Raw genomic sequence first — 15,794 nt, 5'->3', positions numbered from 1 at the left:
TTACTTTATATTCTGCTGTTTTAAGGTGTGAAGTTAGCTACAAAATGTAGGCATTTACTCGTTTACAGACTGTAATTTTGTAGTACCACAGCCGGCTGCTGTGTCCGAGCGGTTCTAGGTGCTTCGAATCGGAACTGCACTGCTGCTACGGTCGCAGGTTCGAATCCTGCTCCGGCATCGATGTGTGTGATGTCCTTAGATTAGTTAGGTTTAAATAATTCTAAGTCTATGGGACTGATGACCTCAAATGTTAAGTCCCATAGTACTTACAGCCATTTGAACTCTTTGTTGTGCCATAGTCTGAACCTAAAACTTATTTTGGCTTGCCAACTTATCGTCTCCACCTCTTCGTTTCCGCTTATTCATTCTTAGCTGTATCGTTTTCCATTTGATTTGTTTAAATAGCAGCTACACTGCACGGAACTAAATGTTGTGACGCAACAGGTTTCGGCTCATATTCTCTATTCTCTAATTACAGAAGTTAGCTATCGCAGTAGAACTCATATTGGTAAGACCATTTGTGATCTGATATGCCACGATTGAATGAGTTTTACTCTGTAAATTTTTTGAATCACATTTCGTAAATAATATCGTTACTGAGAATTTTCAAGCACCTTGATATCGTCTTCGACGGGGATAGATGTCATCTGGCGACGGTCTTGTGAGCTGAAAACCATTTCACGGAAATATTAAGGTTCTAGAACTTCCACAGTTTATGTTCTGTTGCTGAATGTTCCAGACACTTTATACTTTATCTAACAAAAGTACAAAGTTGTGCCTTGGAAACGTTTACTGCTCTCATTTGTTACCGCAAAGGTCATAAACGCCACTATTGTCCCGGTCCGTTACCGCGTCGTCGGGCGTATGAACAATAGCCGCTGATGTCTGTCCTGGAATTTTCAGTACCCAGAATCCTGTTGAAATTTTGAACGAAACCCATTTCCGTACGGCAATAAAAATTACAGAAAGAACACCACGAATACCAGCGCCTCAGTCAGATGAATGTAGTGGTAATAATCTTGCGAAGATAATTCGAAAAGAAAGATTATTTCGCGTAAACTGTAGACAGACGGTGATAAATTTTTCTTCGTGCTGAGTCAGACCATCGTCATTCATACGGGTCAGGCGCTTAGTGCAACCTTTGGAAGTAATAAGCGTAGTCATTGCAAGCCCTGCCGGATTCGGGTATTGCGGGTGGAAAATGATACCGTGCAGCCCTCGTCGTTGAATTGCCGTACTTTACGGACGCTGCCAGTGGCCGAAATCGATGCTTAGCGTTTCAAAGTGGGCAAACAAGCTCATGTTAGTGAAAAGAGCAAAATCATTAAACAGAATCAACGTTTCTCGGGGTGAGAAGTGTACGATCAGTGTCCGCAAGGGTAGTGTACATTATTACACGAAGATGTAATTGAATCAGGGGGTGAACGCTATGTATTAGGTATTATTTAAGATCCTCTGGAGGTACGAAAAATACATTCGGAGCAACTATGCGGTGAAAAAAATGGAAACATACGGTACTGGTTTGTATTTCCATGTTAGCTCTTCGGTGGCGCAAGTGACAGTGCACAGTCTGTGAGAAGTTACTTGTTGGAAACTGCCGATAAAGGTATTGTGCTACGCAGCAAGAATTAGGATTCCCTTGGGTGTGGTGAAATTTGAAGTTCGATTATGTGACTTTTGCAACTTCTCATTGAGGTGTAGTTAATTTCTTGACAGACTGAAATACTCGGTAGTGAAACCACTCTATAAAACGGGTACAAGAGACAACGTAGGCAACTGCCATTCATTTTCTAGCTCACCAGTACTTTCAAAATGTTTTAAGAAAGCCTTGTGTAGGGGAGTATACATAATTTGCTGTCATACTCTCAGTTTGACTTTAACATGATCTTCCTTTAACATTTGGAATCATTGGTTGCAGATATATGAAAACAACGAAGAAGAAAGAAATGGACAAACGCGAGCGAAGATAATATACCTGCAGCTGTTGATAAAAGATTGATGAAAGTAACAATAAATAATAAAATAACGTGGGGACTTCTTTCTCAGTTTCAGTCATGTAAAATCACCTCATTCACTAGACAATAAATAAAGAAACAACCGAAAAAAGTAGTTAAATTTAATAATATTGTGTTGTCAGACGAAAGAGAATGTCCTAATAGCTCCATTTACGAGTAAGAAAAGTCGGTTTTTTTGATGTTTTTAAACACAGTAACGAGCTGTCAAATGTGCATTGAACTGAATTACCATCCGTACTTGTTAAATCGAACTAGGGAATAGAAGTTCTCCCACCACTAATATCGGTATTGTGTAAATCGAAGCTACCCTGTAATCAGCGACGAATTCACTGCACACTACCGCGCTGCTTGTAATCGAGAGGATTTCCATGTAAATGTGAAAGTGAAAGCAGGTGCTCGATGATCTGACGTGGAATGTAATCAAGGACAATGGGATGGACACGACGGCGGCAGATAATCTTCTTCATTTGGTGCTCTCCGTTCACGGTGGGCAGGTGAGCGGTGTTGCATGTAAACAGGAGACCGTTGCGGACACAGTGGACACGCCTGGTCAGCTTGCTGGAATTCCAATATCTGCAGCCTGATCTGCTTGCGGGCCGCAGCTGCTACTTGTAACGTCACTTTGTTGTTAACTTGAAACTGCATTTCATCTTCACTACAAACCACTGTCACACGGTCAATTATCATTTCTGATTACCTCATAATAGTTGCCATGGAAAATTAAGAGCAAGGCAGTTCGTCATGTCTCATCGTATAAGATGAAGTATTATCTTTACTGTCCACGTTTCGGCCATATTGGATCCTATGTACGACAAAGATCATTTTCCTGTTTTTGTTGTAGCATTTCTTGCGGCCGTATTACTGTCTTTCTCTCAGAAAGGACTCATTTTTTCTTACCGTCAGACCAAGTTATTCTGGTCAGGCAAGCTCTTCAGTCGTCTACCTAAAAATGTTTCTTTCTATTATATCACATTCGTATCCTTGTTTCCATCAGGTGTTATTTTACTCCAACGATAAATTTTTGTGTTTCAGTTACAGCTGTACTTCTTTCGTAGAATTTCACATCTCTAGTGAGTCTAACTGCTTCCATTCTTTCAATATGCCCAATAATTTTTTGCCTTGTTTTTTTTTTTTATATACGAATAAGTGTTGGTATACTTTTCAGTATCCTTATTTGCTCTTAGTCTGTTTATTACATCTTTACTACAGTTTGTGTAAGAAATTTAGCTGAATATGTGTGGCGGCCGGAGTGTCCGAGCGGTTCTAGGCGCTACAGTCTAGAACCGCGCGACCGCTACGGTCGCAGGTTCGAATCCTGACTCGGGCATGGATGTGCGTGATGTCCTTAGGTTAGTTAGGTTTAAGTTGTTCTATGTTCTAGGGGACTGATGACCTCAGAAGTTAAGTCCCATAGTGCTCAGAGCCATTTTTTGAATATGTGTGTTCTTTGACTTGATTCATTAGAAAACATCCTTCTAACTGGCTATTTATATACGTTTATTATTCTAGATGTGTACTGTGCACGAAAACTTGTGTCTAATGGTTAGTACGTGTGGAATGTGAACAAGAAAACTTAAAGACAACTATACAGCGCAGAACTTCGTTCATCTGAAACATTATGAACAACTGGCTTGGCACACAGAGAAAAACGCATCTGGAAATGGTAAAGGGCGTCGTGCAAAATACAAATAAAAGAAAATCACGACTGATAAGCAGGAAATGTACAAACAAGTGTGTTCTTGCTTTTGGATTTCTTCACTACTCTCTTTGTGTTTAAAATGAATCTTTCAGAACGCATGAAAGCACTCGACTTTATGTGATTTAGTGTCTCTCTTTTCTGTATTTTCGGTTGTTTTTGTTGTAGATGTTTTATGTAAGTTCAGAGGTTGTTTCTGTTATATGGGAATGAATTATGTAACCGGTCTTTATCTGGCCAGTCTCCTCAATTGTTTCGCCAGAATATATGAAGTGAAAAAAATCTCTCGACTTTTTCGTTTTATTTGTCGGAAGTTCGGGCACGAGACTGATGTTCCACATGCACGTTTCTTTAAATTATACCTCGAGGCCTACCATTACCACAATTTATTTAAGAACTGCCATTTTTATTTATTTAGTTTTTTGATGTTGGGATGACTTCATATAGAACTGGCAGGTCGTCTGGAGCCTATGGTAAATTAGTTCTTTCTAGTAAGATTAGTTCGTCAGTTGTAATCTCTGTCATCACTTCTGGATTATAACGGCAATACCGCCCATATTGACGTGAGGCAATCACCCACATCGCGCTCTAAACGGTGATTTGTCTATATGTTCTGACACATCTGCAGCTGCACCACGGAGCATGTCACGAATCGAAACTTGAAGCGCTGCTCTATCCGCTCAAGCTGACTGCTGTAAAGCTAATTTGTGGAAAAAAAAAATCGCAAGCGACTGGTTGCAGTTGCGTGCGAGGTTTTATTCCTAAGTATCTCCGTGGTTTCAGAAGGTGACTGCATGAACAGTACGAGACGTACAGCAAATAGACACATCTCAGTGAGAAGAACAGCACTCCAAGCTTTTAACTCCAACTGCAACTGCCCAATGTGGCCACCGCCGGGTGCGCAGCAGACGTCAAAGTCTGTGCGCGCAATTCGTTGAAGTCAGTGCTGCTGCTACGACAGCAGTAAACATTGTAACTCTGTGCTTTGGGTTGCCTGTCTTTAGGCGTGAACTAATTCCATACGATAATACGAGGGCTGTTCGGGAAATAAGGAACGAGAGCTCGCGAAATGAAAACCTACAACCTGCAGCTACTTATCTCCATAGTCGCCGATCCGACTTAAACGTTTGTCGTAGCGTTGTACTAACTTTCCAATACCCTCGCTATAGAAGGCAACTACCAGTGCTTTCCGCCAATTCACTAAGCTGGCCTACAGCTCGTTGGCTGTGCCAAAATCTTGTCTTCATAGCCAGCGGTTCATGTGAGCAGAGATGAGACTCAGAGACAATAACGGGCTGTATTGTGGGTAGTCAAACTTTTCCAATTGAAAACAATGCAGTAGGATCTTCTTTGCCCCTGCCGAATGCGGCTTAGAATTTTCTTGAAGAAGAAAACACACGACGACAGTTGTGTAATGTTGGCTGCATAGCTTCAGGCGAAATTACTCACCAGGCCCTCGCACATGGCGGGAGACACTATTGTTCTATGTATCTTTATATGTTCCTCTGTACTCAGAAGTAAAAAGAACGACGTAACGCTATAGACGGCCTATAGACACTGCCCAAGACACACCTGCAAAACTTCATCAGATTGTCACTGTGGTTTCCATTTCGCGACCGATCGTTCCTTACTTTCCGAGTAACCGTCGTACAAAGTAGATAATTTGTCTGCATGCCTTGATACAATTGTAACCACACCATGTCGCATATTAAGAATCGAAACTTTGATAGATACTGTGTCCGCTGCTGTGCGCCACTTTTCTGTATGTCTTGTGGTTTTTGCACAGACTTCTTTTGAAACCGGGTGGCACTTACAAAAAACCCTGTAATTATATTGAACACTCTAAATATTGGGTTGGCGTACAAGATCGTAGCGTTTTTCCGTAAGTTCAATAAACACAACAGATACTCATAACTTAAGCCATGAATAAAATATTCTCCTCTACAGTTTACAATAGTCTGCCAACGCTGCGGGTACTTTTCGATTCCGCGAAACATCTGGTTTTGAGGCGAAGAAAGGAAGTTCCTTGAAGGTTGCTCGATAGAGAGTGAAAGAGAAGAAAAACGATCCTTATCAAACCACGAAGGTCTTTCTGAACGTGGAGTGTCATTGATGCCAAAACTAACCTTCCATAAACGAGAAAACCATTTTCTCCCCGAGCTCTGTCTATTGCCATTATCCCCATGCAAGGCATAAATATTGCTGGCTGTCTCATCTGCCGTTACCTCTCCTTTTTTTTTTTTTTTTGAGTCATTAATCTTCCGTCCGGTTTCATGCGACCAACAACGAATTCTCTCCTGAGAAACCTTTCAATTTCAGAGAAGCAACCGACGTCCTCAGTTATTTGCTAGATTTATTCCAATCTATGTCTTCCCCTTCAATTTTTACCCTCTACGGTTCCCTCTAGTTCAAAGGATGTTATTTCATTATGCCTTCGCACTTGTTCTATCATTTTCCTCTTCTTCTTCTTATTTTTTTCATGTATTTATTTCCTCGCCGATTCTCCAGAGAACCTCCTCATTTCTTATCAGTACACCTAATTTTCAACATTCTTCTGGAGTGCCACATTTCAAAAGCTTTTATTTTCTTCTCTTCCGTTTTATCACAGTTCATGTCTCACTACCATACAATGCAGTGGTCTAAACGCACATTCTCAGAAATTTCTTCCTCAAATTATGTCCTAAATCACTCCGTCTTCAGGCCACAAGTGGCCCATCGGGATCACCCGACCGCCGTGTCATCCTCAGATGAGGATGCGGATAGGACCGCTCTCCTTGTCGTTATGATGGTTTTCTTTGACCGGAGCCGCTACTATTCGGTCGAGTAGCTCCTCAATTGGCATCACGAGGCTGAGTGCACCCCGAAAAATGGCAACAGCGCATGGCGGCTGGATGGTCACCAATCCAAGCGCCGGACACATCCGACAATGCTTAACTTCGGTGATCTCACGGGAACCGGTGTATCCACTGCGGGAAGGCCGTTGCTAAATTATGTCCTACGTTTGATACTAATAGACTTCTCTTGGCCAAGAATGCCCTGTTTCCCTGTACTAGTCTGCTTTTTATGTCCTAATTGCTTCGTCCGTCATGGGTTAGTTTGCTGCTTAGGTAGAAGAATTCCGTAATTTCATCTATTTCATGATTATCTACCCTGACGGTAAGTTCCTCGCTGCTCTCATATCTGCTACTTCACTTTCGTCTTTCTTCGATTTACATACTTTGTAGTAGACTGTACATTCCATTTAGCAGATTCTGTAATTGTTCTTCATTTTCACTGAGGATAGCTGTGAGGCCCTGCCCACTCGTCTCGTATAGCTTGCCTAAGGGATGGTGCTTTCTCAGCTTTAATGGTTTTTATTAAAATAAAGTAGATTTACAATAACTTTGGTTTACAATGTCGTGTCGCAAGCTATTGACGACTTCAAATAATCAATGTCTTTCGCTACATGCAAGTGCATGGAAGTAATGGATATGGATCTCAATTAACAGCTCTTCTAGTCCGTATCTACAAATAATCAATGTCTTTCACTATATAGAAGCCCATGCAAGTAATTAAGTAATGGATATGGATCACACGTAATAGCTCTTCTAGTCCGGGTCTATTAGTGTCCGTCTTCTACTGTCCGGCCGAAGCGCCGGCCTTTGTGGCCGAGCGGTTCTAGGCGCTTAAGTCCGGAACCGCGCTACTCCTACGATCGCAGGATCCTGCCTCTGGCGTGGATGTGTGTGATATCCTTATGTTAGTTGGGTTTAAGTAGTTCCAAGTTCTAGGGGACTGGTGACCTCAGATGTTAAGTCCCTTAGGGCTCAGAGCCATTTGAACGATTTTGAACCGGCCGAGGCTGGCAGGATCGGCGCTTATCTTCTCTTCCTGTAGCGGCCGCTCCTGTCTTGGGGCGGCCAGGGTAGTTATCGAACTGTTGACTCACATCGTCTCACAGCCTTCTCTGCTCTTGGGTTCTTCACCTTCGTGCAGTCTCTTGTCGTTACGCCGGAACAATAGCAATGTCACAGTAAGGGCGAAAGACTACATCTCTGTCTTGTTGTTGTTGTTGTGGTCTTCAGTCCTGAGACTGGTCTGATGCAACTCTCCATGCTAATCTATCATGTGCAAGCTCCTTCATCTCCCAGTACCTACTGCAACCTACATCCTTCTGAATCTGCTTAGAGTATGCATCTCTTGGTCTCCCTCTACGATTTTTACCCTCCACGCTGCCCTCCAATGCTAAATTTGTGATCCCTTGATGCCTCAGAACATGTCCTACCAACCGATCCCTTCTACTAGTCAAGTTGTGCCACAAACTTCTCCCCAATCCTATTCAATACCTCCTCATTAGTTACGTGATCCACCCATCTAATCTTCAACATTCTTCTGTAGTACCACATTTCGAAAGCTTCTATTTTCTTCTTGTCCAAACTATTTATTGTCCATGTTTCACTTCAATACATGGCTACACTCCATACAAATACTTTCAGAAATGACTTCCTAACACCTAAATCTATACTCGGTGTTAACAAATTTCCCTGTCTTTCACCATTTTAATATCAGCGCAAGTTTTCGGTCGCCAACTGTTATTCTTCCGTCTTGGGTCTTGTACATATCGCATGTCACCCATCTTTTCCTAGAGCTGACGTCTATTTTTCTCAGAATATAGTACATCTTGCACCATTTCACATTGTCGATAGCTTGTAACAGGTCACGAATTAGTATGAACGTATCTCGATTTTCATTTACTCGCGCTGCCAGTATCAGCCCCAACTTTACAACTGCATCTCTGCTGCCTTTACCCTTCCTAACGCCAAATTGGTCGTCCCCCCTCTATTGAACTCAAACAGAAGAATATATCGGAAATATTTCGATTTCTCAACTTGGCACTCCTTTTTCTAGGCCCACAGCTCGATTCGCTACCTCCAAATGAAAAAATGACCATACGTAAACTCCAATAGCAACAGTGAACTACATATAAAATGACAATCAATACATAAATTCATAGCAACTGTAATGTCAACATGCAAAACAAAAGCGCACCGAACTTGTGCACCAACCTAATACTTCCTAAACGGTCGCAGAAGTATTGCCTAATACTCTGGGAAGAGTTATATACACTACTGGCCCTTAAAATTGGTACACCAAGAAGAAATGCAGATGATACACGGGTATTCATTGGACAAATATATTATACTAGAACTGACATGTGTTTACATTTTCACGCAATTTGGGTGCATAGATCCTGAGAAAGCAGTACCCAGAACAACCACCTCTAGCCGTAATAACGGCCTTGATACGCCTGGGCATTGAGTCAAACAGAGCTTGGATGGCGTGTACAGGTACAGCTGCCCATGTAGCTTCAACACGATACCACAGTTCATCAAGAGTAGTGACTGGCGTATTGTGACGAGCCAGTTCCTCGGCCACCATTGACCAGACGTTTGCAATTGGTGAGACATCTGGAGAATGTGCTGGCCAGAGCAGCAGTTGAACATTTTCTGTATCCAGAAAGGCCCGTACAGGACCTGCAGCATGCGGTCGTGCATTATCCTGCTGAAAAGTAGGGTTTCGCAGGGTTCGAATTAAGTGAAGAGCCACGGGTCGTAACGTACCTCAAATGTAACGTCGACTGTTCAAAGAGCCGTCAATGCGAACAAGAGATGATCGAGACGTGTAACCAATTGCACCCGATACCATCACACCGGGTGATACGCCAGTATGGCGATGACGAATACACGCTTCCAATGTACGTTCACCGCGATGTCGCCAAACACGGATGCGACCATCATGATGCTGTAAACAGGACCTGGATTCATCCGAAAAAATGACTTTTTGCCCTTCGTGCACCCAGGTTCGTCGTTGAGTACACCATCGCAGGCGCTCCTGTCTGTAATGCAGCGTCAAGGGTAACCGCAGCCAAGGTCTCCGACCTTATAGTCTATACTGCTGCAGACGTAGTCAAACTGTTCGTGCAGATGGTTGTTGTCTTGGAAACGTCCCCATCTGTTGACTCAGGGATCGAGACGTGGCTGCACGATCCTTTACAGCCATGCGGATAAGACGCCTGTCATCTCGACCGCTAGTGATACGAGGCAATTGGCATCCAGCACAGCGTTCGGTATTACCCTCCTGAACCCACCGATTCCATTTTCTGCTAACAGTCATTGGATTTCGACCAACGCGAGCAGCAATGACGCGATAGGCTACAATCCGACCTTTATCGAAGTCGGAAACGTGACGGTACGCATTTCTCGTCCTTACACGAGGCATCACAACAACGTTTCACCAGGCAACGCCGGTCAATTGCTGTTTGTGTATGAGAAATCGGTTTGAAACTTTCCTCGTGTCAGCACGTTGTGTGAATGTTCTGAAAAGCTAATCATTTGCATATCACAGCATCCTCTTCCTGTCGGTCAAATTTCGCTTCTGTAGCACGTCATCTTCCTGGTGCAGCAATTTTAATGGCCAGTAGTGTACGTAACTAGGGTGAGGGGCTGCGGCAGAAGCGTCCAGTGAGCGTTGTTTCCCTCGTCCTCCGGTGCTCACTTTTCCGCGGGTCGGGCCGGTGTCCCCAGCTCAGCTCAGGAGGATGACAGGCAAGAGCCCTGTCCGTTGCCTGCTCCTTCCAGCAGCGCCGCCTGTCGTCTCCTCTTATACTGCTGTACGTGTGGGACGGCTACCGGCTCCTGCGGTAGCCACCTGTTGCTCCCCTTCTTTTTCTCGTAACAGCTCGCTGTCTCGGCCTGAGTTATCGCCCAGTTCTTCGCAGCACGCTCTGTTTTCATCTCCACGCCTGTTGCTAACTCGTTCTCTGTATCTTTCGATCAACACTGCAAAGTAGGAACTTCGATCACTTCGGAGAGAGGCCTCTTCTCGCGTATTTGTCGACAACCAGCAGGGACGACCGACAGCTTTTTCTTTATTCTTTCCTCACAAGACACCCTCGTCTTTACTGTCGTGCCTCAGCAGTACCTCTGGTACAGTCGTGCTCAAAAGTATCCGAACGACCTGAACTGCATTTCGCCTGATTCGCATGCAATCGGCATAACACGGCTGCCTAACAGGTCCTCTACTCGTTCATTGGTACAGTCGTTTTACTATTGAAAATGCTTCCAACATGTCACCACTAGAAAACAGTGGTCAGTAACTCAAGATATAAAGTAATACTACGATGCTACAAATATCAGGGAACACCTTATCAAAGATCAGACCGTCCTTACGGCTTGTAAGCTCACATTTATTACAATAAATGACATACCTGAAATGTTACCACTCTCATTATTACGTCAGGTAGTTAACGCAAGTAGTAAGTTCATCGTATTCATGATTTCCACTTCACAGTAACATACAGTACTTATCATGTAACACAAAACGATATTAAAATTTAAGTTATCCACGAGCAGCTAGTTGAGAATATGTATGAACTTTAAGTGACACGACGAACCGTCTCGTTTTGCATATGGATTCAAACCCAGGTCAGGCAAACTAAGCAAAGATTGCGAGACTGACGCAAGCTAACAGTCATTCCTGATTAGACATACAGACAGTATCAGTTAGCAAATATCAACTTTAAATTACATAACGCAAACATTTTTAACGGACGCGAATTCCTACCCAGCATCTATTGTCCCTGTTAACGAACTACGAGAGATGTTAAATATTGCTTCTTTACAAGTAACTTACATGAAAGGCCGTGAGGCAAAGCTTTGTGTTGGACAGGGATTCGAACCCAGAACCTAATCAGATTGATATCGAAGCACAACCAACCGTGACATATCGGATTTCCTTGGCAGTAGCTAGATGCTTTAACTGAAATGTCGAGACGAAACATTATTTTTTTCCTTTCCAGGACTCCAATCCGGCACCTAACGCTGTTATGTTCTAGAGAAAACGAACGTTAAATATGGGCTTGTTGCACCAGCAGCGACCTCTGAGCATGTTTGAACTAGAAATATTATGTCGAAGAGTTCAGTGCTCACTGGGAAGCCCCGCACATATCGTTGTTGACTACACTCAAAGAAAGGGTTTGAATCCATATGCAAAATGAGACAGTTCGTCGTGTCACTTGAAGTTCATACGTATTCTCAACTATCTGCTCGTGGGTGACTTAAATTTTAATGTCGTTTTGTGTTACATAATAAGTACTGTATGTTAGTTTGAAGAGGAAATCATGAATACGACGAACTTACTACGTGCATTACCTACCTGAGGTAATATGAGAGTGGTAACATTTCAGGTATGTCACTTATTGTGATAAATATGAGCTTACAAGCCTTAAGGGCAGTTTTATCTGTGATAAGGTGTTCCCTGATATTTGTAGAATCGTGGTATTACTTTACATCTTGAGTAACTGCAATACAGAGCAGTGTTTTCTAGTGGTGACTTGGCGAAACCATTTTCAATATTGAAACGACTGTACCAAGAAGCGATTAGAGGACCTGCTAGACAGCCGTGTTATGCCGGTTGCATGCGAATCAGGCTAAATGTAATCCAGGTCGTTCGGATACTTTTGAGTTTGACTGCACATACCGAATTCATCTAGATAATATGTCTCTAAAATCCCATCACACATGTTAAGGCTTAGTAGGAGTGAGAAGTTCGTTGGCAGAAGTATGAATGGAATCTCAAGCCTAGAAGCATGTAAAATTATGTATTCCACTCATCCCAGACAGTCGCGTGAAAGAGCGACTGCGGTCGAATAACTAGCTAATGTAATGACAGTGTCATCAGCTTTGAAAACGTGTACGCAGGCTACACTGAGGTGAGAAACGTTATGGAATACCTCTTAACATCGGGTCGGACCTCCTTTTGCCCGGAGTAATGCAGCAACTCGACATGGTATCGACTCAGCATGTCCCCTCCTTCTACAGCCAGCCATAATTGCCAAAGGGTTGCCGGCGCAGGATTTTCCTCTTGAGTATGTTCAATAAATTTGCGATTCATCTCAGGCGATCTGAGTGATCAAATGATTCGCTGGAATTGCCCAGAATATTCTTCAAACCAATCGCGAACAGTTGTGGCCCTGTGATATGGCACACTGCCACCCATAAAATCTACATCGGTGTTTGGTAACATGAATTCCTTGAATGGCTGCAGATGGTCTGCAAGCAGGCAAACAACCATTTCTAGTCGAAGATCGGCACAGTTGGATTAGAGGACCCAGTCCATTCCATGTAAAAACAGTCCACACCATCATGGAGCTGGCACAGTGCCTTGTTGACAACTTGGGTCCATGGCTTCTTGGGATCTGCGCCATGCCACACTCGAACCCTACCATCAGCTCTTATGAACTACAATTGGGACTCATCTGATCAGGCCATATTTTTACAGTTATCTAGGGTCTAACCGATGTCGTCACAAGCCGAGGACAGACGCTGCAGGCGATGTCGTGCTATTAGCAAAGGCACTAGCGTCGGTTTTCTGCCGACATAGCCCATTAACACCTGGTTTTGCCGCACTGTCTTAACGTATATGTTCGTCGTATTTCCCATATTGATTTCACCATTTATTTCACTTAGTGTTGATTGATTGTTAGAACTGACAACTGCACGCAAACGCCGGTGTTCTCGGTCGTTCAGTGGAGGCCGTCGGCTACTGCGTTATCCACGGTGATAGGTGCTTTCGGCACACTCTTCAGACTGCAAGTCTCAGAATGGTGAATTCGCTAACGATTTATGAAATACAATGCTCCGTGCGTGCAGCTTCAAGTGCTATTCCGCATTCGTAGTGTATGAACTCGTATCGTGCGGCCATAATAACGTCGAAAACTTTTTCACATGAATCCCCTGAGTGAAAATGACAGTTCCGTCAGTGCACTGCCCTTTTCACAATACATATAAATGACCTAGTAGATAGTGTCGGAAGTTCCATGCGGCTTTTCGCGGATGATGCTGTAGTATACAAAGAAGTTGCAGCATTAGAAAATTGTAACGAAATGGAGGAAGATCTGCAGCGGATGTGCACTTGGTGCAGGGAGTGGCAACTGACCCTTAACACAGACAAATGTAATGTACTGCGAATACATAGAAAGAAGGATCCTTTGTATGATTATATGATAGCGGAACAAACACTGATAGCAGTTACTTCTGTAAAATGTCTGGGAGTATGCCCGCGTAACGATTTGAAGTGGAATGATCGCATAACATTAATTGTTGGTAAGGCGGGTGCCAGGTTGAGATTCATTGGGAGAGTCCTTAGAAAATGTAGTCCATCAACAAAGGAGGTGGCTTATAAAACACTCGTTCGACCTATACTTGAGTATTGCTCGTCAGTATGGGATCCGTACCAGATCGGGTTGACGGAGGAGATAGAGAAGATCCAAAGAAGAGCGGGTTATTTGGTAAAAGTGATAGCGTTACGGAGATGTTTTAGCAAACTCAAGTGTCAGACTCTGCAAGAGGGGCGCTCTGCATCGCCGTGTAGCTTGCTCGCCAGGTTTCGAGAGGGTGCGTTTCTGGATGAGGTATCTAATATATTGCTTCCCCCTACTTATACCTCCCGAGGAGATCACGAATGTAAAATTAGAGAGATTCGAGCGCGCACGGAGGCTTTCAGACAGTCGTTCTTCCCGCGAACCATACGCGGCTGGAACAGAAAAGGGAGGTAACGACAGTGGCACGTAAAGTGCCCTCCGCCACACACCGTTGGGTGGCTTGCGGAGTATAAATGTAGATGTAGATGTAGATATATTTTGTGTAAGCGATTCTATCGCCATCTGTATGTCTGATTATCAGAATCCCGTGACTTTTGTGATCCACCGTAAAGCATCAGTGTAAGACTCATTTACGTTGATATAAATACTGTACGCTCGTGTGTTCGTCTTGTGTTAGCTACTGTTGCATCTACATCTACGCTACGTTAGCCTCCATATGCTATGTAGTGAAGGGTACTTCTGCTGACACTATCGTTCCCTCCTGTCCCTTGTCTCTCCCCTGCCCCCCTCCCCTTGTCCTCCCAAACCACCACCTCTCACCAGGCTGCCACACTTCCCTGTTCACTTCTTGCATGGTGTCTGAGAAGAATACTGTCGGTAAACTTCCGTGCGATTTAGAATTTCTTTGATTTTATCCGTATGATCATTTAGCGAAATTTATGTGAAAGAAATAATATGTTGCGTCATACGACTTCCAACGCACGCTCTCGGAATATTAGCAGCATATCTCGTGTGATGAAACATTGGTCTCTCTTGTAGCTTGACCCACTGGAATTGGGACAGCGTCGCCGTTGTACTATCGCGTTTGGTAATAGTGCAGTAACCATATTGGTTACTTGATCAAAATTCACAGACAGAAAAACATATCAGCACCAAGAAGTTGTGCGACACGATGTATAGTTGGTAGACGTGTTTATACGTCTGAAATACGATGTCTATTCAGATTTTGCTCGCGAGCGTTAGTTACCTATGAGACTGGACGTGGTGTGTTAGTTAAGTGGGCCTTTAAGGCGATGAAAACGCCGTTATCGACACATCACTGAGTTTGAACGAGGTCATGTGATAGGGGTCGGAGAAGCTGAATGTTCCTTCTGTGATATTACAGAAAGACGTAGAAGGCATGCAGCGGCTGTACACGATTGCTGCCAGCTATGGGCCCATGAATGTACGGTCGCAAGAAGACTGAGCTCTGAACGGCCACGTGGCACTACCGAGAGTGAAGACCACCGTTCTCGGCCTATGACTGGCGCATCGTACTGTATCTTCAGCAGCATTATGAGCAGCAGCTGGCACCACGGTGACACAACGGTTAAAAATCGGTTACATCGACGACATCTTCGAACCAATAGCTCTGTAGCGTGCATTGCACTGACCGTAAGCCACCGCTATTTGCTCCTTTAGTGGTGTCAAGCGAGAGCTCAAGAGAGGGCACTGTGGAGCTTCCTGGTGAAAGCTGGTTTTGCGTTGGTGCCAGTGAAGGGCGTGTGTTACTTAAAAGGAGGCGATATGAGCGCCAGCAAAAAACCAGTCTGAATGCTAGACACCCTGGAGTTACGGTCCGGAGTGCGATTTCGTATGGCAGCAGGAACACTCTCGTGGTTATCCCACGCACTGTGACAGCAAATTTTTACGTCAGTCTGGTAATTCGACCTGTTGTGCCACT

General features: G+C 43.8%; 1 protein-coding gene across 1 annotated transcript in view; it reads left to right on the top strand.

The window, feature by feature from the left end:
• Positions 1–15,794, top strand: part of LOC126336458 (uncharacterized) — a 397,050-nt gene that overhangs the window by 311,410 nt on the left and 69,846 nt on the right. The window lies entirely within an intron of this gene.

Source organism: Schistocerca gregaria, chromosome 2 (assembly GCF_023897955.1).
Source record: "Schistocerca gregaria isolate iqSchGreg1 chromosome 2, iqSchGreg1.2, whole genome shotgun sequence".
NCBI classification, from domain to species: domain Eukaryota; kingdom Metazoa; phylum Arthropoda; class Insecta; order Orthoptera; family Acrididae; genus Schistocerca; species Schistocerca gregaria.
Note: the sequence above shows the minus strand (reverse complement) of the source record. Positions and strands in the feature narration are given on the sequence as shown.